This window comes from Choristoneura fumiferana, chromosome 14 (genome assembly GCF_025370935.1).
Source record: "Choristoneura fumiferana chromosome 14, NRCan_CFum_1, whole genome shotgun sequence".
NCBI classification, from domain to species: domain Eukaryota; kingdom Metazoa; phylum Arthropoda; class Insecta; order Lepidoptera; family Tortricidae; genus Choristoneura; species Choristoneura fumiferana.
Genome location: NC_133485.1, coordinates 16835436 through 16862925, shown reverse-complemented (window position 1 = coordinate 16862925; position 27490 = coordinate 16835436). Strand labels below are relative to the sequence as shown.

General features: G+C 39.0%; 1 protein-coding gene and 1 pseudogene across 4 annotated transcripts in view; one reads left to right on the top strand and one right to left on the bottom strand.

Annotated features, from left to right (window-relative positions):
- LOC141435320 (zwei Ig domain protein zig-8-like) overlaps positions 1–27490 on the top strand; it is a 283174-nt gene that overhangs the window by 67465 nt on the left and 188219 nt on the right. The window lies entirely within an intron of this gene.
- LOC141434749 (uncharacterized) lies at positions 10062–15899 on the bottom strand (annotated as a pseudogene).

The following is a 27490-nucleotide window of genomic DNA, read 5'->3' as shown; positions in this document are numbered from 1 at the left end:
TTCTACCTCTACTCAGATTAATCAAGCAGACACTCTTTTAGCTCTCCGTCCTCGAGCCTACTTGAAGATCATCCCTGTCACCGTGTCCGGCCCTGCGGGAACTTGCGACGTATACGCGCTTCTAGACGACGGCAGCACGGCCACTTTAATTGATTCTGTTGTTGCCACACAAATAGGAGCCTCTGGGCCAAAACAGGTGATCACTGTTAACGGTATTGGCGGACTAGAGCGAAAAACTACGGTTTCATATGTAAATTTTTCTATTAAAGGTAGGCACACACAAGAAACATTTTTAGTAAAGAACGCCAGGGCTATGGAGTCTCTGTGTTTGCGCCCACAAACAATAAAGCGTGAAACTATTGAATATTTTGCGCACCTAAACGATTTGGTTGATGTTTTGACATATGACGACGCGACTCCAACTATTTTAATTGGAGCTGAACATTGGCATTTATCTATTAACCGTGACGTACGAATTGGGTAAAAGAACGATCCCGTCGCTTGTTTGACAGCACTCGGCTGGACTTATACGGCGTGGCTCAAGTAAAACAAAACTAGTAGAATTTGTTAATACACGTACTTTTATCGAAAAACGTCATCAGACGATAATTTTAGAATATCTTATCAAAGAACAGTACAAAATAGATTCTTTAGGGATTTCTAAAAAAGAAACGCTGCATAGTAAGCAGGATCAACGTGCTATAGATATCGTCGAATCCACTTCAAGGCGCTTACCAACGGGTCGCTTCGAGATAGGCATGCCATGGCGTGACGATATACAGCGTGTTCCTGACAGCTATCCTCAAGCGATGTCACGTTTTTTAAGTCTTGAGAGACGTATGTGTAAGGATGTTGGGTTTGCTAAGGCGTACGATGTATTTATGACTAACATGCTGATAAAGGTTACGCAGAAGAATGTGCTTCTGAGACGTATTACGCCAGTCGCCGGTACTGTTGAAATGATGAATATTTCGCCTCTATCTGCCTCATTTTGGTGTGTACCATCCTCAGAAGAACAAACTTCGTGTCGTACACGACGCCGCAGCCAGAAATGAGGGAGTCAGCTTGAATTCCTTATTGCTTTCTGGTCCTGATCTACTGCAGCCCTTATTAAAGATTTTATATTGTTTCCGAGAGGGACGTATCGGCATAACCGCTGATATTAAAGAAATGTTTCCTCAGATTCGAGTAAGGGAGAAGGACAGGGATGCTCTTCGATATCTGTGGAGATCAGAAAAACGCAACCACTTAAGGAATTCAGGATGACAGCTGTCATTTTTGGCGCGTGCTGCAGCCCTTTCATAGCACAATACATTAAAAATAAAATGCTTTAGAACATAAACGAGCGTATCCTAAAGCTGCAGACGCCATTTTGTTTAACCATTATATGGACGATTATATAGACTCTCTTGACAATGTTGACGAAGCGCCCAGCTAGCATCCGATATTGTTACTGTCCACAGTGCCGCCTGCTTTGAGATGCGAGGATGGATTTCTAATGAGCCTGCGGCATTGAGCCTCGTACCAATCGATTTGCGAGCCCCTCAACCATTAGAAACTGAATCTTGTCAACGCCTCTAGCGGCGTTCGAGCGCTAGGAATGGCTTGGAACCCAACCACTGATAATTTAGGATTCCGTACTGGTTTATCTGAAACCATTCCCAGCCCTCTTACTAAACGTAAAGTGCTATCACATCTCATGCGCGTATATGACCCTTTAGGTTTACTTGGACCTATAGTCGTAAAAGGTCGGATCCTATTTCAACAAGCGTGGAGATTAAATATAAATTGGGACACTGCACTTCCTCAGTCGGAAGCATCAAAGTGGTTTGATTGGTTTCAAGAACTGTCGACGGTATCTTCCTTAAAATTTCCTCGTTGGTATTCTAAAGCAAAAAACTCTGAGCCATCTTTAAGAGAGTTACACGTTTTTGCAGATGCAAGTGAGCTTGCATATGCCTGCGTTGCTTATTGGCGTTTGATATACTCCGATGGCAGCATCAAGCTCACTCTCATTTCGAGCAAAGCAAGAGTCTCTCCCTTGAAACCAACATCGATTCCGCGCTTGGAACTTCAAGCTGCTTTGATCGCTTCTCGCCTCGCACTTACCATTAAGGACAGTCATCGCAAAAAACCTGTTCGCACTTTTTTGTGGACGGATTCGATAACTGTTCTTAGTTGGCTCCGAAGTGATGCACGAACGTTTAAGCCTTTTGTGGCCCATCGCGTCGGGGAAATTACTGAAAACTCTTGTATACATGACTGGAGATGGGTCCCAACAGATTTAAACGTTGCAGATGATGTCACACGTATGAAACGATTGAATTTAGATTGCAATCACCGATGGTTTATAGGCCCTTCGTTTCTTTTCGATCCACCTGAGGATTGGCCTATTGAGCCAGCTGGTCAGGCTACGATCGAAGAGGAACGAAACAGTCTTTTGAACCTGTAGCTGTACATCTAGTAGTCACCGCAGATCCTACTCATTTTAGTGATTGGCTACGTCTAATTCGCGCTACTGCACGTGTTTTGCAGGTCGCGGCCAAATTCCGATCAACTTTGGACCGCATTAGATCTCCTGTCACTAACAACGCTGTTAGTGACCGCCGTAATGCGAGCGTCTCTACCTCCACCACTCTTCTACCCCTATCGGCCGAACTAATGAGAGCTGCAGAAGAACAAGTTTTGCGACGTGTCCAATCAGAATGTTTTGCAGAGGAGATCCGCTGCATCGAGAATTCACAGCTGATACCAAAATCTAGTCGTCTCACCAAACTGTCACCCGTGATGGGAGAAGACAAGCTATTGCGCTTAGCCGGCAGGATTAGAGTTGTTGAAAACGTTAGCACCGATGTCAGATCCCCCATACTATTGGATGGTTGCCACCCCGTCGTCCGCTCACTGGTAGTAAATTTCCACAAGAGGGCAGGACACGCAAACCATCAGATGGTTATCAACGAGATACGGCAGAAATATTGGATTCTTCGTCTGCGCAATGTAGTGCGATCCGTGTCTAGCCAATGCCTATTCTGTCGCATAAGGAAAACAAAACCAATCAACCCTATGACTGGAGACCTGCCACAGCAACGACTTGCTCACCATCGCCGACCATTTACATTCACTGGCTTAGATTACTTTGGGCCAATCAATGTCACTATTGGAAGAAGACATGAAAAGCGATATGTAGCCTTATTCACGTGCATGACCGCCAGAGCCGTTCATTTGGAGCTTGTCCACAACCTTACCGCCGATTCAGCCATTATGGCTTTACGTCGTTTTATAGCCAGAAGAGGTACCCCAGAAACTATCTACTCAGATAATGGTACATGCTTCATTGGTGCCAACCGAATTTTGAGAGATTTTTACCGACCAGAAGTTGAAGATTTTGCTGCTAATAGAGGAATAAAGTGGAGTTTTATACCGGCAGCTTCTCCATTCTTTGGAGGTTGTTGGAAAGGCTGGTGCGCTGCGTAAAGGTGGCACTGAATGCCACATTACACGAACGTGCTCCTAAAGAAGAAACCCTTTTAACCCTTTTGCTCGAAGCGGAAGCCATAGTCAACTCACGACCGTTAAGCCATGTGTCCATAGAAAGTGACGAAGAGGAAACACTCACACCCTTTCATTTTCTCATTGGATCATCCTCTAATCAAAGCTTACCAGGGGGCATGGACGACACGGATCTGCTCAGAAGAGCTGAATGGAGGAAAGCACTGAGATTAGCAGATCACTTCTGGGAAAGATGGGTGAAAGAAGTACTCCCAACCATGCAACCCCGCCAGACAACTAGTGAGAACAGAAATGTCAATCTTAAAATAGGAGACATTGTAATCATTGTAGATGAAAATCTACCTCGGGGAACATGGCCGCGTGGACGCGTCGCTAAACTCTTCCCAGGCAAGGACGGGGTGGTGAGAGTGGTGGACGTAGCTACTGCGGGGGGCTTGCTACGTCGGCCTACGAGAAAACTGGTCAGGATAGCCACTTAAGGCTCTGCTAGCCTTGACTATCCTGGCTAGTTCTGTGCATTCATGCACAAGGGCCGGAATGTAGCAAACTCCTTGGAGTTTTGTACTTTTTTGTTGTATTTTTTTGTAAAGTTCTTTTTTTGTATATTTTTTTTTACTTGTCATTATTGCGTCGTGTTGTGTGGTTGGGTTATCGAGTATATTTTAATTTCATCAAATTATTTCTTTGTTTGCTTTTAGTTATTTGTTACAGTCCACTCATACGTTTCAATACATATAATCAATAATATTACAATACAAATAAATTATACATTACAATGAACGACAACTCGCCACTTGCATCCACCGGTTTCCCGCAAGTCTCACAATGTCGTCATTCCACTTGGAGGGAGGCCTGCCAACGCTTCGTCTTCCGGTCGCCGCTCCTCGAGGATTTCTCTCCCAATGGATATCTGTTCATCGAGCGATGTGGCCTGCCAATTGCCACTTCAACTTGCATATAATTTTTCGAGGTATGTCAGTGACTTTAGTTCTTCTCCGAATTTCCGTATTCCGGATATAAATAAATTAGGAATAATTCATGTCATTTTTCTATTAATTAATTATACGCGTGTTGAATATGAGTGTTGATGTTACCACTACGTAACTATGTTTGTTTCATAGTTCCCCATAAGATGGCACTGTGAAATGTGTGGCAATTAATTTATTGTCGTTTAAATTTGTTATATTATTTAATCAATTACCTAAATTTCTTGGTATCCGTACTCCCTCTTTTAAACTTAGTCAATTTGGCTAAATCAGCGCCATCTGTTAGTGTAGCAGGGTACTCGATAGTCGTATAACACTTGAAAATAAGTCTGCACCTCCTTCCTAAGTAGCGTCATAAGATTCAGGTGCAAACTTAACTTAATCTAGAGTAGCGGCTACCGCCCCCCCCCCCCCTCTTTTAGGGGTAGGATTTTTAAAGTCTATATAACCTGACCGGATGAAAATCCGTTCAGCCGTTTTCACGTGATGCGTGGTCAAATAAACAGACAAACAGATAAACAGACAAAAATTCTAAAAACTTTTGGAACGTGTTCTGTTATCGATTCTAAGTATCCCCAGCCAACTTTTGTATAGATATAAGATAGATGTATAGAATTATACTCGTACGCGTGTTGATATGTGTGTTGATTTTACCATTAAGTAATTAAGTATTATAGTTCTTTTTTTTAGCATTAGAAAGAAGGCAAGCGATCTTGATGTGTTTTTTATTGAAAAAAACTTTTGAAAAATAAGTCACAGCAAATAGTAACAATTAGCAAGGATATAATGATCATTTACATGCTTTTGGTATCATAAAAGTAATAGTAACTGTTTTTTAAAACGTTTTTCAATAAAAAGACTCGTCAAGATTGTTTACCCTTTTTCTAATGCTAAAAAAAACTAAGTATAACTATGTAAGTAAACTCTTTTTTATTAGTTTACTCCATTACATACTGTTTACCCAGTTCTCCAAAAGATGGCATTGTAATGTGTGGCAATCACTTTATTGTCGTTTAATTTTAGTCGTATTATTAAATCAATTAAATTATTCAATTATTTGTTGATGTCCGTACTCCCTCTTTTAAACTTAGAGTTAATTTGGCAAAATCCTTCCTCAGTGGCTTACTCGAGTCACAAAGTTATTAATTTCAGCGCCATCTGTTTGTTTATCAGGGTACTTGATAGTCATAGCACGTATTTGAAAACTTGAAGGTGGAAACTTAACTCAATCGAATCGAATATAGTAGCTACCTCCACTTTTAAGGGTTGAATTTTTATACCCTAAGGGTCGAATTTTTATAGCCTATAACCTGGCCGGGGATTTTCTCGTCAGATTAGTAAAGTTTGCATAAAAATCCGTTCAGCCGTTCTCACGTGATGCGCGGTCAAATAAACGACAAACAGATAAACAGATAAACAGACAAACAGACAAAAATTCTAAAAACTGTTGGAACGTGTTCTGTTATCGATTCTAAGTATCCCAGCCAACTTTTTTTCGAATATCTTCCATGTACAGACTTTCGACCCTCTTCAGCTTTATTATATGTATAGATAAATATATATGTATGTTAGTCTGAAAGGTATTTATTGTAGGGGCCAAGTTGCCCGAAATAAATGAATTTATTTTATTACATATTGTTATTTCAGTTTTGGTGGATTATTTAATGATTATTATTTTAAGGCTAACCAGAGAGAAGATAATTCGTTCCACATTATAGAGGTAGGTGTAAGAGAGGTGTACCTACTGAAAAAAAAACAAAGTTATTTCAACGTTTGATTATACTGGTTCTCTGCCGTTTGGGCAAAATATGTTTCGCAAACGTTTAATGTCCCAAGTACCAAATTTCTCCGAAACCATTATTATTTTCGGAACTTTCATAAAACACGTAACCTTAAACCTACTGTGCTCTATAAAACCATAAGGAAATATTCTGAGAAAAAAATTTGGTTTCGGAGAAAGCGGGTACTTGAAATTCAAAAAAAATTCAAAATTCAAATGATTTATTCAGTAAATAGGCCGCAATGGGCACTTTTACACGTCATTTTTTTAAACTACCAGCGCTTTCGGAAAGACCATCATTGCCAAGAAGAATGCGCCGCAAGAAACTTGGCAGAAAGTCATTTTTTCATCAAAATATAATTACAAATAAAATACTTAAAAACTATATTATACAATTAAAGAAAAAAAATACAAAAAATAATAATACAGGAAATACAGGGATGTATGGGGTCCCTTAGTTACAATACTAAACACTAACTATATCTACGTTCAGTGGAAGTGTAGAATGCTTCCACCGTCATAAATTTTAAAATAATAATAACAGTAATTTAGTTCTGAAATATACATTTCAGGTCAAGTAACCATTAAGCTTTTGGATTTCGAAGGCAAGTTCACGTCTGCCGCCCCCAAAGTTAGCTCACACGCACTCATGTCATGCTCTGAAAGCAGAGCGGTACCGGGAAATGAAACATTTGCCAAATGAAACATTTGGAAAAAAAAATTGTGTGAAACAGCAGTACACGCATTTATCCACATTGTTTGCATGATTAATGTGTAAACACCCTTTGTCAAATTGCAGCTTTCTGATACTAAAAGTCTCTAAGTACAGTCGGCATCAGATATTTCGGAGCGGCCAAGGTGGTCAAAATATCGGCACATAGAATGCATTATTAAGGTACTATCTCAAACGCAAGACTATGGCAAATGACTGACCAGCCAGTAAACCGAGAAGTTCTGACAAGGAAATGGCGATAGATGGACACGCTTCGAGGGTCGAATGATCACCTGCCCAAGCAGGGTCTCCGTTGGCAATCTACTGGCAGAAGACGGCCAGGATGTCCTCGGACCACGTGGAGGCGATCAGTTGAGAAGGAGGCTGGCTCAATGATGGCTATCGTTTTTTGTCTCACTAGATGGCGCACTGTTGCGTGAGGTTTTTAAGTATGGCTTTCAAAGTCTGTTATTACGGCCGTGAAAACAAAGTTTAGATTAAAATCATATTTAATACACCTTAAAACCGTACCATAAAAATATCGAGCATGCCACAGTGTTGCATAGTCCCCGTTTTGTTCGGAAAAAAGGGAGGACAAAGGTTTCCAAAAGACAAAATTGTCTCAAAACACAGACATTCATTGCCCCGCAACGCATATTTGCCATAATTAATTTCAGATATTGCAAAATATTCACAAAATTATTCTAATTATAAATAAACCCGCGTAGCTCACCCAAAAACTATGAGATTTGACATTTCGGAGACCTCACGCTACACTAGCGCCTCTAGTGGCGCGCAAGATCGAGCCAAATGGAATACTCTTCTACGAGCCTTATGTCCCTAGTCCCTAGTGAGGGATAACAGGATCACAATGACATCATCATCATCAGAGTTCATGTATCATTATTTTGATCATTCGTTATTTTTGATTCGACCGTACCTGTCTAAACACAGTGACAATAATGATAAGACTAATATGGTTTAATTTTTCCACGTTTTGAATGGAGCTCTAACACGTAAGCGTAGTAAAAAGCATAGCATCATGACTTATTCTTGATAGATACATGATTCCACTGAACAAACTAAACAGCGAAAAGTTGGAAAACCGACTGTGTCACTTCAAAGTTTAATATCTCAAAAACCGCTGAACTGATTTTGATGAAACATATTTAAGAACCGTCGCCAGAAAACCTGCTTTGAAAAAAACCGTTTAAGAGCTACGGTGCCACAGACAGACACACATAGCGGTCAAGCTTATAACACCCCTCTTTTTGCGTCGGGGGTTAAAAATCTTCGTTCTATTTTAAAAGAGTAAGAAGTCTGTCTCTCAATAAACGTACTTATTTATTCTCCGTATACAGAAAATGGAAAAGCCGTGGTGGCCTAGTGGAAAAGCCGTGGTGGCCTAGTGGTTTGACCTATCGCCTCTCAAACAGAGGGTCGTGGGTTCAAATTCATGTGCGGAATTACATTTGAAATTTACCATCACTTTGCGGTGAAGGAAAACATCGTGAGGAAACCTGCACAAACCTGCGAAGCAATTCAATGGTGCGTGTGAAGTTCCCAATCCGCACTGGGCCCGCGTGGGAACTATAGCCCAAGCCCTCTTGTTCTGAGAGGAGGCCTGTGCCCAGCAGTGGGACGTATATAGGCTGGGATGATGATACAGAAAAGGACTTCAAAAGTTCTAAGAAAAATTCACAGTAAAATTTGATTCCATCAACTCGCTTCGGGAAAATAAATTCTTGAAATATGTCATAAAAATCATCCTCATTATTAAGAACGTCAGGATCTCGTGTATTGTGACAGATACCCTCATTGCTTGGAGGCAAATTTATTCTTTCAATCGTGAAAATATGAGTAGACGTTCATTGTGCTCAAACAGGGGGCTGTATGGTCTCGAATTGTACACACCATTTTGGGGCGAAAACTTTCCTCTTCGGGTCGCCACATTTCAAAATCTTTTTGGAACTTATTACAGAATGAGAATGTTTAAAAGTGAATGAGAGGCACTGTTGCTATATTTGCTTCGTTATTTTAGCGAAATATCAGAATGAGGCAATCCTATAATATATTTATAACTAAGGCCGCTTGTAGAACGTCCGTTGTTTTCACCGGTGAACAGACCGTTTTCTTTGCCGGACTTGCAGTGTTGTATTGGCTCTGTGCACGACATCAGCGCCACCTAGCGTCCGCAAACTTTTATGGCTCTGATGCTCTGACGTTTTGAAATTTCATCGCGACATTGTGACAAAAATCAAACTTATAACGTATTAATTTATAATACAAAATTACCGTGATACCGTGATTTGGGTGGTCATTTTTGGTCATTAAATTACAAAGCTACTACTACACGCTTTGCAAAGGATTTTTTTTATACGACTTGATGGCAACCAGCAAGTGGGACTCCTGATGGTAAGAGATCACCACCGCCCATAAAAATCTGCAACACCAGGGGTATTGCAGACGCGTTGCCAACCTAGAGGCCTAAGGTGGGATACCTCAAGTGCCAGTAATTTCACCGGCTGTCTTACTCTCCACGCCGAAACACAACAGTGCAAGCACTGCTGCTTCACGGCAGGATTAGCGAGCAAGATGGTGGTAGCAATCCGGGTGGACCTTGCACAAGGTCCTACCACCTGCAAGACTGCAAGATGTTAAGACTTTTAGATGGTCGAACATTGCTTAAGTTTGTACAGATTGTAACCACCGTCTTACTGGCTAGTTGTGCTGGGTCTGTCTTTTTAGGGTTCCGTACCTCAATAAAACAAAATACAATAAACATCCCATGGTCCCAAATCAACAGTCTGCCGGTCTTGCTTTGGGACCATCTTCACACGCATCATCGTCATCATCATATACACACCCGTATTAATTGACACCGTTCCATTTACTCCCCAAACTACCCTATTGTGACGTCATTGCTTGTGATATGCTGAGCCGGGACCTTTTTATAGCGGCTGTTGAGGCGTCAATCTCGATGCAAGGGTGCGTGTTGAAGAACAGGAGATGATTAAAACTTGACTCAAACTTTACAGTATATAATATAAAAAAAACTACATAAAAGGTAGATATGTGTGATAGGTGCGACGTCGTAAAGCCGAGTGAGGCGCTCGGTGTTTATCGCATGCCCGAGCGCTTTGCTTGCAGTTTATACGGCGTTAACATGCTCCCCCCTTGGGAACGGAAGTTTCCAAAATCGGCAGTGGGCAGAGTCGATTAAAGGCTCTTCGTAGAGTCCGGAGGTGGTGTACACATCGGCGACGCGTGGCACGCCGTCGGAGCCAGGGTGTAGGCCGGTGACGCGGCCGAGCAGCCAGCGGTTGGGGGCAGGCGGTCGTCCTTTACAACCACCATCTCGCCAAATTTGAGGCGCCGGCCATCCTTGTGCCATTTTTGTCTCTTCTGGAGTTCTGAAATGTACTCTTTATAGTATCTACTCCAGAAATGAGTCTTTAACTGCTGCGTCCTCATGTATCGTGAAACGGAGACTGTGGAGTCGTTGACCTGAGGCGATGGCAACATCATCAGAGTTTGTCCGATCAAAAATGAGCTGGAGTTAGGGGAACTAAGTCTCTGGGGTCTGATGATAAAGGCGTCAGAGGCCGAGAATTGAGGATTGATTCGATTTGGACGAGTAATGTATTCATTTCCTCGTATGTTAAATTTGCAAGGGCCAATACTCTCTTCAAATGATGCTTAATAGATTTCACGGAACCCTCGGCTAAACCGTTAAAATGGGGGCTGTAAGCTGGTGAAAACTGAAAATTTATGGAGTTCTCCGACGCATATTTACTTATTTCCAGCGAAGATGATTTTAATAAACGAGCGAGTTCATTAGAAGTCCCTACGAAATTAGAAGCATTGTCCGAGAAAATGTTGGCAGGTTTGCCTCTGCGGGCAATGAATCTGTTCAAGGCGGCAATGAAAGCCTGTGAACTTAACTCGGTAACAAGCTCGATGTGAACTGCCCTTACAGCCAAGCATACAAATACGCATACGTAGGATTTAATCAACTGACATCCTCTTCCCTTTCTGTTCGCTATCAAAATAGGACCGGCATAATCAACAGCTGTATTAATAAAAGGATAGTCAATGTGAACACGTTATTCAGGTAGATTACCCATAATGGGCTGTACACTTTTACCTGCGAATCGACAGCAAGTTATACAACTGTGAACGGTTTTTCGAGCAAGATTGCGTCCACCAATTGGCCAATATTTATGTCGTATTGTGGCAAGTAAAAGCTGCGGACCCGCGTGAAGCAGTAGTTTGTGATAATACTCAAATAAAAGTTTAGTGACATGATGAGATGCGTGCAGTATAATGGGGTGTTTTGTGTCATAGTCATAGTTAGAATTAGATAATCGACCACCCACTCTTATAAATTGTCTGTATGTAAAAAAGGATTTACATTTATTAATTTATTTTTTAAGGGCAACTGATTATTATTTTTAAGTACATTGTATTCATTTTTAAACATTTCCTTTTGCACGATTAAACATATGATAATGAATTAACTGATGAATTTAACTCCGAAATTTTTAAATAGTTCGTAAATTTGTTGTTTGGATAACGACAGTTATAGATAAATCTATGAACATAAGCTAATATTCGACGTAATTTTCGAAGCTAGAATATTTAGTCACAAAAGTATTCATCTCTTCCAATTGTACATGTTCTGTTAATGAGACGTGGCATACAATTTTAGTTTCTGGTAAGTTGTCAACTTTATGAGTTGGTTTTTAGGCCAATGTTCTTTATTTAATAATAAATAATCAGGTCCAAACCACCAAATATTTGACTGGTTTAATTGTGAAGGTATAAACCCTCTAGACCCGATATCGGCGGGATTTAATTCAGTTGGCACATAGTGCCATGAGCTAGGATCCGTATTTTCCGTTATTTCGTTGATGCGGTTTAAAACAAAAGATTTTAAAGTTAATTTCGGTGAATTAATCCAACCGAGTACTATGGTGGAATCGCACCAGTAATAACAGCTATCAATATTTAAGCGCAAGGCTGTTTTACCTTGTCAACTAGACGAGCTGATAAAAGGGCTCCACATAGCTCCAACCGTGGGATTGTCGTAGGCTTAGGTGGGACCACTTTGCTTTTGGCCATAATTAAATGTACAGAGACCTCTCCATTCTGTGAAATCGAACGAATATAGATGCATGCTGAATATGCCTGAATAGATGCATCGCTAAAAGCATGAATTTCTATTTTTATGGTGATAGGCATAAAACGCGTCGTGGGATTATAATATTATTTAATTCGTGCAAATGTTTTACGAAATTTGCCCAATCTGACTGAAATTCAGAAGATAAAGGTTCGTCCCATGACACTTTCGTTGCCCACAACCTTTGTAAAATTATTTTAGCTTGTAAAACAATAGGGTTTATTAATCCTAGTGGATCAAAGATCTTTGCGATTGTCGATAAAATATTGCGTTTGCTAATCGGGTTAGGAAACGTATTAACGTCAACTGAAAATGTTAAATTATCCTCTGTACTGGACCAAAGCAAACCTAAGGTTTTAGAATATTCATTTTTATTTATTTTAAGCAATTCATCACTAGAATTTTGACCTTGAATCTGATTAAGTAGGTAAGAATTATTGGAACGCCATTTACGTAAATGAAACTGACCGCTGTGAAGTACATTTGTAAGTGTGTTACATATTTGAATTAATCTATCTTCAGAATCATGACCTTAATTCAGGTCATCTATGTAAAAATCATGTAAGATAGCACTAGCTACTTTACTGTCAGCGCATTCTTTGCCTAACTGTACCAGACACCTGGTCGCGAGATAGGGGGCGGAAGCAGTTCCGTAGGTAACTGTGTTTAATTTATATGTTTTTAATTCTTCTGTGGGGTTAAAACGCCACAGTATTTGTTGCAAATTGCGCTGTGAATCATGTATTAACACTGCCTATAAAATTTATCTATATCTGCACTCACTACGTATCTATGCTGACGAAATCGAATTAATATGCTAATGAGGTCGTCTTGAACTGTTGGACCTACATGTTGAATATTGTTTAATGACAAACCGGAAGTCGTCACAGCTGATCCGTCGAATACAGCACGGAGCTTAGTCGTGAGACTCATTTCTCGCAACACTCCGTGATGAGGGAGAATGTAAGAGGTTTCCTCACGATTAAAGTACTTATTTTCGGTCATATGACCTAGTTTAATGTACTCCGACATAAAGTCACAATATTTATTTTTAAAGTTAGGATCGCGTTTAAACCTGCGCTCTAAACATAAAAATCGACTTAAAGCCTGTTCATAAGAATCTCCTAATACCCTGGAGATTCCTTCAATGGCATTTTTACTATAAAACGCCCGTCTGACTGACGGGTTGTGTTCAGTGTAAAATGACGTTCGCATGCATTGTCATCTTTAGATAAAATGTTATGATCTGGAGCTCGAACTGTTTCAAGCTCAAAAAATTGATTTAATTGATTTTGAAGCTCATTATCAGCGGTATTTTGTAAAAAATTGCAATGGACTGTAGTATTATTATTATTACCTTTGCATGACAGAACCGTACCTGACACTAAATAACCAAATTTACTCTTATTTAGAGACGGTTTATTTTTACCTAATGAAATTCTATGTGTACCTAAAACACTCCAAAATATTTCAGCACCTAACAACAAATCTATTTCTGATGGCAAATGGAATGTTGGGTCAGCTAAGAAAATATTAGGAGGAATATTTAGTGATGTACAGTCAACCTTTCGAACTGGTAAAAGTTGCGTAATCTGAGGTACAATGAAGCAATTTATGTCAACTACGTATTCGTCATGACGAGAAGATATAGCTACATCACACCGTTTTGTGATGCGTGACGACTGACAATTTAATCCTTCAACAGAAGTTGAAGTTGAATATGCAGGTAAATTAAGCTTGGAATATAATTTCTCTGTCATCAAGCAACAAGTACTACCGTTGTCCAACAGTGCGCGCACAGTGATTTTGTTACCATCGCGATCAGCGACGTCGACGAGTGCCGTAGACAACAGCACGCTGCTGTGATCAGCGGTGGTAGACGACAGAGCGATATTGTCGTTTGGTTGGTCATCATCAGTGTGCTCGCCCCGCTCGGCGGCGGAGGCAGTCAGTACGGTGCTTGTGCCTGGAGCGCCAGAGCTGTCAGCGCTGGCATGAGACGATTGGTCGTCCGTATGTAATAGTGAATTGTGCCACTTTGAGCACTGTAAGCACGGACCTAGCCGACACTTTTTGTCTGGATGCCTAGGTCGTAAACAATTGAGACATAAATTTAAACTGTTTGCCTTTTGCAGACGTGTTTCTACAGTTAAAGATTTAAATATAGGACACTGATAAACGGCATGTTTATTATTACACAGAGCGCATGAACGTGAAAACGAAGGCGGGGTTAGCTGATTTGCGACAAAGGTTTTAGGTCGAACATGACTAACATCGCTATGACGACGCCTTTGCTGCGCCTGTGACTCTGCCATGGTTTCCAATAAATCAGCACGATTTTTCAGGAATCCTTGAAACTCGTTCAGTGTAGGAATATCTTTAATGGTGTTTCGGTGTTCCTCCCATTCACGTCTAGTCAAAGGATCCAACTTATTAGAAATCATGTAGATCACAAGCACGTCCCAATGATCGGTAGGCAACTTCAGCGTAGCGAGAGCTCTGAGGTTTTTATTAACAATGTCTATAATATTTCTGAGAGCTCGCGCAGACTCTTTGATCACGGGTTCAATATTAAAAATGGCTTGGATATGATTGTTTATCAGTAATCTATTATTATTATAACGATCGCATAACAGCGACCATGCAACCTCATAGTTATCCGCTGAAAAGTCTAAGGAGCGGATAATTAAAGCAGCACTATCGGTTAAGGCTGCGCGCAAATAATGAAATTTATGAATCGTGGGTATTGAATTATTCGAATGAATTAATGACGCATAGGTATCATGGAACTCGAGCCAATCTTGATAGCGACCAGAAAAACTTGGCAGTTGGATAGTGGGTAACTTTAAGCTTGGCCCACCTGTAAGGACAGCCCTCGAACCTGACTCCGCCGACTGGAGGCTGTCGGCGCCGCCCGCAGCGCCGCTGTGCCTGTCCAACACCTCTCGAGCGCCGGCGACGGCCGCGTAGTACTGATCTTCAAATTCCTTACGTTCTTTAAACTGGTCGTCTGGAATTTCAGACAGACGTTCTATGTCAGACTGCGTGCTGTCGAAATATGCATAAAGTTCCTCGAATTTAGACAAACGAATATTAATTTCTTTGAGTTGTAGGTTACTAAGTGATTCGCAACTTAGAACGACTTCTAAATATGATTTGAATTGCGTAAGCTTGGATTTATACGAAGCTCGCACTCTAATTAAGCCTTTGAGATCCATTATATACTTAGTGCCAAGAATGAAAATGCAAGTAATAGGTACTTCGCGAATAGATATGCAAGTGAAGCGATAGTTAAATCAAATAATATAATATTATAAATGCAAAAAGTAGGCAAAATGCGAGGAAACAAGTAAACATGCGCCGGGTCGCCTTTTGTTCTCAAGGCGGAGGAATGCGCGCTGGCCGCTGTGCATGCGCAGACACCGTGCACGACTCTGAGAAGCGCTCGCTTACAGCCACGCAAGAAGCCTGACACAGTACGACACTGTGCTGCGTTGCTGGAAAGCACCGTAAATCGTCTTTAAGCACAGAAATTAAATAAAATATTAGCCACTTGCAGATGAAACCTAAACACGAATCAAATGGAAATTGATTGATAGGCAATTAGAAATTGTACTTATAGAATTAAGCACTAGAAATTTGTTACGACTAGTTACGTGAAATTACCTTAAATTTTGGTAAAATGTTACAAAGAATAACTAATGAATAGTGAATTTAATTATTATATTTCTCTTAATAAATTTCGTTAGGTACCTAATTAAAGGTTGTACCTAAACGATTGAAGTTGGGCATTCCAAAGGTAAATGATTTTACCAGTGTAGGTACTCGTATCTATTGACGAATGACTTTAATGATGAGAATGACTAGGAAATCAATTATGTTAAACGTTAAATGCAACTGGGAATGGACACAAAGTGAAAAATCGGAACGAACTCACAATTAGTTATGCCTTCCTCGGTGCTCACGTAGGTATTGTAATAATGATTGCAGACGACGACTGCTGATGATGAACTAATTAATTCTTCTTGTTGTAAATTTCTTGATAAAGTTAAAAACTGTGGTTTGTTTCCGTAGGTGGGCCCTTTGGGGTACTTCACTCCTGCAAATAGGCACTTTCTGCTTACGAATCACCCTTCGTTAATTAACTTCTTGACGACCGTTTGTGCCACGCAGTTAAACTAGGCCTGATCTGAGTATGAACACTTGCAAATCCGCTGCTTGTAGTCTGCGTGGTTTATGAAATTTTAATTGTTGTTGCACAGTTGGGCCTGATCTGAGTACAATACTTGCAAATCCGCCACGTATCGCCTGCGCTGTCCTTTGATCTCGCTGTTTGCACACTGCTTGATCGCTAATTGACCTCCTTCGGTGGTCGCTGGGTATAAATCCGGTATCGTAAGGCCAAATGTTGAGGCGTCAATCTCGATGCAAGGGTGCGTGTTGAAGATCAGGAGATGATTAAAACTTGACTCAAACTTTACAGTATATAATATGAAAAAAAAACTACATAAAAGGTAGATATGTGTGATAGGTGCGACGTCGTAAAGCCGAGTGAGGCGCTCGGTGTTTATCGCATGCCCGAGCGCTTTGCTTGCAGTTTATACGGCGTTAACAGCGGCAACATTTCTATTATTATTGTTACTTATTATGTGTCATTGCTGTTATAAATAAATTATTTTCTTTCTTTCTTTCTTTCTTTCTTTCTTTCATTGCCACATAAATCCGGGGTCTGCCTATAACTGTGAAATTTGAACTTGATATTCATAAATACCTAAAAATTTGTACGGGACCCTTGGTGTGCGAGTCTGACTCGCACTTGTCCAGTTTTTATACTACCAACGCCTTCGGAAAAACTATCAATGCCAAGAAGAATGTGCCACAAGAAACTTGGCAGAGCCATTTTTTTAAAACAGAAATGTTAAAATTTTTCCCTACTATTAAATCTAAAACAAAGATAATTGGAAATAATTATGTAAGATTAAAATAATATAATGTAACTTATTTATATTGTAAAGGGTTGTAGGGACCGCTGCCTTAGTTAAGTTTCTATACGGAATAGAAACCAAAAGTCGAAAACCCACGAAGAACATTACCAATGATAAACGTGTGAGGGTGTGCAATAAAGAATATGTATTGTATTGTAATGTATTGTGAGAATTTGTAAAAATAATTTTAATATGAAATACTGACTTCGTAAAACTGAAACCATGAAGTGAATCAAACAGTAAATATAAACACATTTTTATATAAGAAATAAGATTATTGAAAGAATTATAATATTTAGGTGGCCGAATCCTAAATATTATAATTCTTTACTCAGGAGTAACAAACATGAAAAATACGATCAAATTGAGAATCTCCTTCTTTTCTGAAGTAAAGTAAAACCAATAGATAGAAGGGTACATTCAAAAATATTATATAGGTTAAAAGAAGACGCAGTAGAACCAAATTTTTGCTTCTGTTCTATATTTTACAGACCACAATAAAACCACAACGAAATCTCGCTCTTAACCACACAGTCAGAGCAAATTTTAATATAGTATTCCGTAAACCCCTCTCAGTTGATTAAAAAAGTAATCAAGGGAAGCTTAACAAGGAAAATCCTCACCTCAACTGTTAACCCTTTCCTTCACCGAAAAATCTTTCATACTAAGCTTTAAACCTGTCACTTCCACCATGTAACACTTCAGTCCAAATTACGTACCCCCAGAATCCACCAGAATCTTTTGTGTCACAAATGAACGAGAACTGAAAGACGTACTTTGCCTAAAACGTTAATTCATTAGAGTATTTTTCGGTGAAACTAATTTGTCAGAATCGCTTTCCGGCTTTATTCTGGTTGGGTATTGAATAATGGATGTTTTGGTGGGAGATTGAAAAAGTGTTTGGTGGAATTCGGGTCACAGAATTTATTCTTTCGTCATTAGAAAGGTGCCGATTAGCGGTCGGAAAAAGATTTTCTAATTTTTATTTTGTTTTCTCTACATTTTTTATTGGATTATAATAAGGAGAGATATTATCATATAGGTAAGGTCAATTAACGCTAATTAACAAAATTAATGCATTATTTTAATTAGTCTCTTTTAATTTGAAACGTCCGTTGGTACACATTGAACTTTTTTTAAATATAAACTAATGAAAATCTTAAATTGTATCAAATATTAATCTCGCTTGTCAAATAATGTTAGTAACAATTATATTTCTAACAGGATATAGATCAAGATTATTCTTCACAGTTTAACTCAACAACTACCGCAGGTGCATGTAAATGTTCATATTATTATATTGAAGTGTTCTCCAAGTTTCCAAACCCACAATTTGACGTGATCGAAAACATACAAGTTTCGAAAATCTTTATATCCGTTAAGCTCGGTTCAGTTTTGTTTCTTTAGTTTTCTGTCTTTGTCAGCATCCATCTAACATCTAAGATAAGCTTGCACTGCGTACATTTTGCTTAGTAAACGGGCTCTGCTTACACTGGACTGGATATTAAATACATATCTGCAAATTTGTACCAAGCCCTGGTCCTCGTTAGTTCAACTTGTACTTGGTATTTTTTTTCCGTTTGTCAGTTGTTTGGTTGTATTGTATCAGAGAAAGAGGCCTTCGTCCAACAGTGAACGTCCTGCGGTTGATAAGATGATAATGATAATCAGAGTGAATATTTAATGAATTTTACCGGAATAAATAATATTATTTCGGCATATTGAATTACAGTTTAACCTTTGTTTGTTTCAGCTTGTAATAAATAATATATCAAACATCATAACACTCTACAAACAAGCACCATCATAAAATTTTAAGTTATTCCATCCGCGCTTGCGGTCACTGACGTGCACGACGTACACATATAAATGAATTCTATTTTACTTCATTAATAAGACTCGGGAACAAAGGAAATGCCCCAAAGGCTTACCCTTGTGTGTACAAACATATTATAACATAAACAGCGCGGAACGTGTCGGATTGTTGTAAGACATTGTTTTTCAATTTGAATTGTTATTTCACATTTGCATTGTAAATGGGGCCTCTGGCGTGAGCTCAAAAAATGCTCAAGCCTATTTTATATTACGCACCTCATAAGGTAAATGTAAGATAAGATAAGACAATTCACGTGTCGCTTTACCGAGAAATTCTATCCTTAGTATGGAAAGAAGTGTGAGGTGGAGAGATGTTTCTTACAATAGATACATTCAAAAGTTCTTCTGAAATTAGATTAATTTACATTTAATTATTTAGTTTTAGCGGGTCGATTCGAACTCAGGGTCGAAGGCTGGCAAGAGCTGGCTCAAGATCGTAAAGCGTGGCGTAATCTGGTGTTGGATGCCTAGACCCACTTTGTGTCACTGCGCCCTGATAGTAAGTAAGTTTTTTCTTATGTTACGTTTTAATGTTCTCTAGGATGGCGTACATTAATACTGCAATTCAATCAGAATTGAAAATGGAAATCTGACCACTCCATTGTTTTAGAAATTAAAAAAGAAAGATCTTGAGAAAGATAACGTAGATAATATTAATATGACAACAGAGCCTGCATTATTATTTTTTTTGCTCCTTTTAAATGCCGCACCTGTATTCTGAATCAACAAAAGAGATTTCAAGTAAATTAATCAAGATTTAGATAAAAATTACATTAAATCTAGAAATGGCCCCCTTGGCATTATGCTAAAAGGGCTAGCAGCGATTCATAGTTGAATATAATTATAGTTTTGCAGGCGTGAGTCGCAACATGCCTGGTGATGGTGCGAGCTTTGATCTTATGGAAAATAGCTTAGAGCATAATAATTTACCACTCGCATAAAAGCATTCTGACCCAGAAACTATGCGTGGCAAAATTATAGGTCATTTTACACACATAAAAAAAACGAAAATTAAGTTCCAAGCGATCAGTCACTTGAAAGATAAATGTTCACTAAAAATTTCCGCTACAATATTGCCAATAAATAAAGCTTTCGTTTTATTCAATTAACTGATGGCTTACTTGGCATTTTGCCAAACAAATCTCCGAATCAATAACAAAATGCTCCTATCATGGCTAAGTTTTATTATTGGGTTTACCACTAACATTAGCAGTTGTACTAAGATAAGCATTGGTTGCTAACTAAGGAGAAAACAAGCTAGTTGAGCTCATTACAGTGGTAAACAGGAGTAGATACGTAAAAACTCTAAAGGTACTTCATAATAGTAACAAAGTTAGAACTATTAAAGATATTAGGGTTCAGCATAGGTATTTTGATCTAAAGCAAACCGTGGTGTATGTTCGTTTTTTTAAGTCGTTTACAGAGTGGTCGTCGTAAGTGGAAGATTGGAAGCAAATCATGACAACTTATTGGAAGATAATGCGCTGGTAAAACTGTAACAGAGAAGGACGTATTACCTAGTTTAAAAAAGCATATTTTTTTTTTAACCAACAAAGCATTATTATTCTGCTAAAAATATCTACTAGATAATACAGACTGATATTATTTCAAAATGTTACACTGATTATATAAGTATTAAATGTAAAATGTAACATTATTTATTATTTTCTATATTATTAAATAATTATATTATTTATAATCATAACTAAAAAATTGTATGCTCAAAGGCAAGACATGGAGGAGAGGACATAAGATTATTGAACATCTATTATATTCCATTTAATAATTGTATAGAGGAACTCATAATTAGACAAATAAAAATTTCTTTATAATTGGTTTCTGTACAATAAAAACAAATCATCGCTCTCATCGTCCGTATTTCCAGATAGTTACAACCTAGAGCTCTTCAAGGCTAAGAGTACATAAAGCTGCTACTGAACCAATGAGATACATCTTTGGCCACACCTGAGGGTCTATTGAGTAGGTAACGTTTCTGTCACTCGAGATCACAATCAAATGACAGTGGTCGCATAGAAAAACTGTCATCTGATTGTGATCGTGAGTGTCAGAAACTTTACTTAAAAGGCCCTCTGAACTTTTCATCAGGCGAGGTGGAAAAATTACAGCATTATCATCAAAACTGGCGGTGTAGGCACTTTGAGTGTAATTTTTTAGACTTAAGTGGTTATGAGACTTGTCTATACATATACGGACCCCAAACAAGTCTATAACAAAACCCACGATCAGCCATCATGGCAAGCCTGGCGGCCGTAAATTTTATGTAGATTTTTACATTCTTTTTATTGTTTATCAGAATGTTAGCCTACGTTTATAGCGGGGGTTTGATTGGTGATAAAGGATGATCTTTTCGGAAAACATGTCTAGTACATTGTCTAGACTTGTTTTTTGTGTTAGAAGGTATAATCTATTCTGGCATATTATGTAAATAATAACGATTTGGTAATAATCATCTCTACGCGTCTTACCTGCACATGCAACGCATGTATCTAGTAGGTATGTACCTACATTAAAAGTTCAATATTTGTAGATTTTTTTTTACTTTAGGGATTCAGAAACAGCTTTAGATTTTGATTGAATTTGCTACGTGTTGGTTTTTGGGTTGTCAGTGCCCTAATATTTCTAAGCAACTAGTACATAAAACTGATTACATAAGACAAAGTCAAAACATCTTTATTCAATTTAGGCTATAACAAGCACTTATTTATGAATGTCAAAAATAAGTTAGGAAACCGATAGTGTTAATTATAAAAAAAAGCGATGTGACTGTCTGTTAAAAACAGACAGCGTAGGCCAGTACGGCTAATAAAGATATAAAGACACTAAGCACTAGGCACTTGAGGTGGAAATGTTTGTTGGACATCATAAGTGTGACTGGAAAAGCGCAGAAAGATAATTTCTTGCACGCAATCAGTTTCCGGATGCAGGAGCCAAATAACTGAATCTTTCTGAAGGGTAGGAAGAAACTTTGGTTTAAAAAGGATGTTATTTTGTATTTTCGGACATCGAATATGAAACGAATGCATAAGCTTTAATAATATATGTTACATCTTATACTTCATCATCATCATCATATCAGCAGCAAGATATCCACTGTCTGACATAGGCCTCCCCATTGACCTCCAATCACTTCAGTTGGAAGCGGTGTGCATCCACTGTGAACGCGAGTCTAACCGGGTCATCCATCTCGTTCGTGGACGTCCTACGCTGCGCTTGCCGATCCACGGTCTCCATTCGAGAACTTTTAGCCCCAACGGCCATCCATTCGCCATGCTATATGGTCTGCCCATTGCCACATCTTGCATTGCAACTTTACTTACATTTTATATTTTGAGTTTTCTGATTAAGAGGGTTTATATCTGCTGAGCTGGCAACGTTGCATTTTTGTTAGTTTTTCTCGATTATTCCATAACAATTGAATGAAAATTAAAAATGTGGTCGGATAGAACTGTTCTTAATATACGAGTATAAGTTAATGTGTCTACTCCAATAATTATGCGTGATAGACTTTTATTTTCTTTAAAAACCGTTAATAAACATTTGTTTGTTTTAAAGAATACAAAAGTCTATCACGAATAAATATTGGAGTAGACACATTAACTTATAACTTAGACGCTATAGATAATTTCGCTTTGGCTAGATAACTTAACGTAATATTCCTACAAAATTTTTAGTATTGTTTTTTTTTTTTACATAAGTTAATATCTTCGTGTTTCACAAGCTGGCAAGATATTTTTCAAGTCTTAATGAAATAAAAAAGGCTAGTTGAAAGACTTCAAAAGAAAAATTGGTGTAGTCGAGAGAACATCGCCTTGGAGAAATTCCTTTTAAATTTCAACATCGCTTCTCCAAATGTTTTTACTTACAGCAGGAACATATTCTTAGAAAGTAACTTTACTTTACCTGCTTACTTAAAGATAACAAGCGTTAGCGAGTCGTGAAACAAAGTTTAATTGTTGCTTTTTGGGACGCTTTTATAATTGTTTTAACCTTAGTTAGACCAATAACAGGACCTTGTAATAAAGTCTGTCCGAATCAAGACTGCCTAACAAAATACCAATGCTTTCTAGTATATATTTTTTATAATTATGTCTTTTGACCTAAAGCGTCTCAAGCAGAGGATCTTGGGTTCGAGGCCGATGACCTTTGAGGTTTTTTCTCGTTTATGTACGTAATTACATTTGAAATCCATACATTATAAAAGCAAGTGTGTGTGTTTGTCTGTTTGTATGTGTTTGTCCCTCTTTCACGTCGACACGGAGCGACAGATCGACGTGATTTTTGGCACAGAGTTAGTCTATGGGCCAGACAGTGACATACAGGCTACTTTTTATCCTGGAAAAATGCACAAATCCCAAGGGTGTTAGGCGCGTGATAACCGAATTCCACGCGGGCGAAGCCGCGGGCAAAAGCTAGTAGTACCATTTTTTTAAACCAGCTTATTATGTGTCCTACTGCAGGGCAAAAGTCTCTCCTTTCTTATTCACTTGTCACTGGTAGTACTATAAAGAACATTTTTTTTTCTAGCTTTTATACGGAAACCTCGACGCGTGAACCTCACTCGCCTGAACGAAGAAATATTTTATCGCTTACCGCAGACCGGGTAGCAATTAGAAGAACCCTTCATATTACCGCGAAAGCCTCGGGACACTCCATCCTCTAACTTGATTACGTAATAAATCACGTCATTCACAAAGTATTAGTCCGGCGTTAGAGTTGCCATCCCTCGTCATTTGCAATAAGTTAAGGCCTCGGCGAAACACTGTTCGAATTATGGCTACAATGCCACGAACTTCTGGTGGTTGTCCAATCAAAACGGGGTGCTTAGCAAAAAATATCTTTATAATTATACAAGATGGCTCAAAGTTAATCCAAAATGTATCAGCGGATAAATGAATAAACATCAAGGGACAATTTACTATTAGGTTCATTTATTTTTAGTTTGTCAGATTTATCAGAAAATATGGTATGTTTCCACTAGTTCTATTACAGTACTATTTTAGAACTCTATTCTAGTACTGTCAATAGAATTAGTGGGAACACACCGAAAATATGGCGTGTTCCCACTAGTTCTGTTGACAGTACTATTTTAGAACTCTATTCTAGTTGCTAGCAGGACTGATGGCCGATGGGGTCAGAAGGTTCTCGAATGGCGTCCGCGGACCGGGAGACGAGCTGTCGGTAGGCCTCCAACAAGATGGAGCGACGACTTGATTAAGATCGCGGGATCGCGGTGGATGCGGAAAGTACAAGACCGGTCTGAGTGGAGAGCCTTGGGGAGGCCTATGTCCAACAGTGGACGTCTTTCTGCTGACATGATGATGATGATTCTAGTACTTTCAATAGAACTAGTGGGCACGGGAACACACCGAAAATATGGTCACGTAACTGTTATGGTAGCCGGGTGTCTGCCGGGGATTCCTAGCACCCCTGCCCTGCCGTTAAAGCCGCGAATCCACGGTGGAAAGCCGCTGCCAACCGAAGCAACTGGAGGACTATGGTAGTCTATTACCAGCCTCGGGCCTCAGCAGCAACAGGGAGGCCTATGTTCAGCAGTGGACGTCCTACGGCTGAGATGATGATGATGATTGGTCACGTATTTTTTCTTTTGTCAATCAGACAAATAACGATAAAGATGATGCGCAACGAAGTCACCAAACATAGCCACGGCTACTCTTGAGTCAGTTCGACGACGCCGTTAGGAATTGACAGAATAGGAAGGAGATTGTCATCCAAAACGGCGACCGATTGGCGACTAAGTGAGTGAGGTACAACTTGTGCGTGTAAATACCCCTGCAATACCCCTGGTGTTGCTGATGTTTATGGGCGGTGGTGATCTCTTACCATCAGGAGACCCACTTGCTCGTTTGCCTTCCAATCGTATAAAAAAAAATTGTGGCAACGTTGCCAGGCTGCCAGAGCATCCAAACCTCACGTAGGGAGCCGTAAATCATGGCTACGCTTTCAATTCGCGACGCAGTGACGTTGCCAAAGCGTCGCCAAGTGACAGCCGATACATTTCTACATTAAATTGTTTGGATACGCAGCCGGCGATGTCGCGATAATGTCCCGTCAGGGCTTTATGAAGCCATGAGTAGGATAGAATTAGAACAAGCGTATCACACTGTAAATTCAGTCAAATTGGTGGAGAATTGCGAAAATTCAAAACATTATAAAGTAATATAGGAAGTTATATGTATCAATTTCATCGTCTAAGGAAGTCAAAGGCTATGAATCATGCATTGGACATATTAACTGTGGAATGAAGACCACGATTATATCTATTCAGCCCGTCCGTGATAGGTATCCTGAGGCCTGAAGATGCACTGAAATATTAAGAGCTAATAAAACTTATTTACCGTCTACTTTCCACAGAAATCATTATCTAACCTAATCAACTTAATATAACTCATTTAGGGAGTAAATAGTAGGTAGCGTGGAGGTGAAATCAAAGATGTTGCTCACTAATTAATTTATATAATTATATTTTTCACAATAAGTTTCACATGAGTATCACTAACTTAGGTCTGGGGCGTGTACGTCCTCCAGTAACCTCCGTGAGTGACTGATTACAAAGCGGGCCCCGCGGCCCAGCAAACGTACTGGGATATGGGCTGACTCTGCGTAAGGCTACAAAGTGAGTCCCTACACTCATATCATTACGTTCGATAATATGATGTCATCATCATCAGTCGCTTCGGTTGGCAGCGGCCTGCATCCACCGTGAACCCGCCGATTTAACCAGGTCATCCGTCCATCTCGTTGGTAGACGTCCTACGCTGCGCGTGCCGATCCACGGTCTCCACTCGAGAACTTTTCGGCCCCACCAAATAATAACAAATAATATGATGTAACGGGCAAGATTTGTCAAAATTGTTTAATTTCAGATAAAACGTCATCTAGACTAGACAGACATAAGAATTCAGATCCAATCAAATTGCTTTGTTTTTAAGAGATGTCGAATTGGATATATTCACTAACAAAACAGTTTCACTTTGTACTGGCCATAACTTCCGTTTTTGAACACATAAAAGATGGTTTATGATGTGTAATTAACCCCCTTATTCATAAAACTTAACAAGCCTATGTTAACTAACAAATGCTTTGTCCCTTTCTAACAAATACAAATGTCGAAGTGACAGATAAGGACAAACGAATTTTAACGGCATTTTAACTAAAACAGGTTTGATTGTCGTTTATGAATAAGGGGGTAAATATTTAATTGAGTAAATCCAGAACACGACAACCGTCGAATTCTATTGATAAAGTACAGGCACTGCACCTGGCTATTTGATGCCTATTGTGTTTACTATCAGGCTATCAAACTATGATTCATGGACTATTTGGTATTGTCAAGGTGGTCGTTACTATCGATTTTACTTGTGATTATTCAAACCGTTTGAACTGCCTTGCATCCCGTTTACAAACCGTTTATTATTGGATGAAGATATATAATTTTACAATTACAAGTGACCCGAATCAACTTTAGATGTCAAAGTCAAAGTCAAAATATCTTTATTCCATTTAGGCTAAAACAAGCACTTATGAATGTCAAAAAAAATCTACCACCGGTTCGGAAAAACCTCTGTTGAGAAGAATCCGGCAAGAAACTCAACGAGGTTTATTTTTTTAAACAGATTTACAATATTATGAAATGATATCTATACATACATCACAAGTATTTAACACAACTTTATTTTTAACACAGTAGGTTCGCTATTTGAAGGGATCGCTAATGCGGATCGGAATTATTTCTAAATATCGCTGTCCATGATATAATCATTAACTTTATAATACGCCTTAGATAATTATGTCTTCTTGATAATAGATCTGAATTTTGTATATGTTTAATTTATATTATTATTTGGAATTTTATTATAAAAACGTATGCAATTTCCTAGAAACGACTTTTTAATGGTTCATCATCATCATCGTCTTGGCCTAGGTACATATATTGCCAAGAAAGCTGGATCAATTACCATCAATTTCGCTTTGATTTCTTTGGAAAATGTATTGAATGTCAACATGACATTAGTAGCACAAAGGTTCCCTGGTACTTGATTCAGTTTCTTTGACTGTACTTCCCTCTGCATGACTCGGGGCTGCTGACAGATTGAATCTCAGAATGTGAGGGCTTGGATCGTAGTTTCCAAGCGTGTGCAGTGCAGATTATGATATTCACACTTCTTCTATTTAAGAGGTAACTCTTGTCGGTGCAGTAATCGCCACTCCACACGGTCCTCGGCCAGCTGTTAGCACTATGCCTACTTACTTATATATTATCCTCAAGTATGGAGTAATGAGAAATTATTTTTACGCACACCATTAAATTTAATTCCAGGTGTCTGAAGGTAAATCTGCTCAAGGTAAATTAAGGTGCAAATCTTTGGGCGGTACAATATTGAAAAAAAAGGTGAAATCAAAAGGTAAATTTGTAAAAAA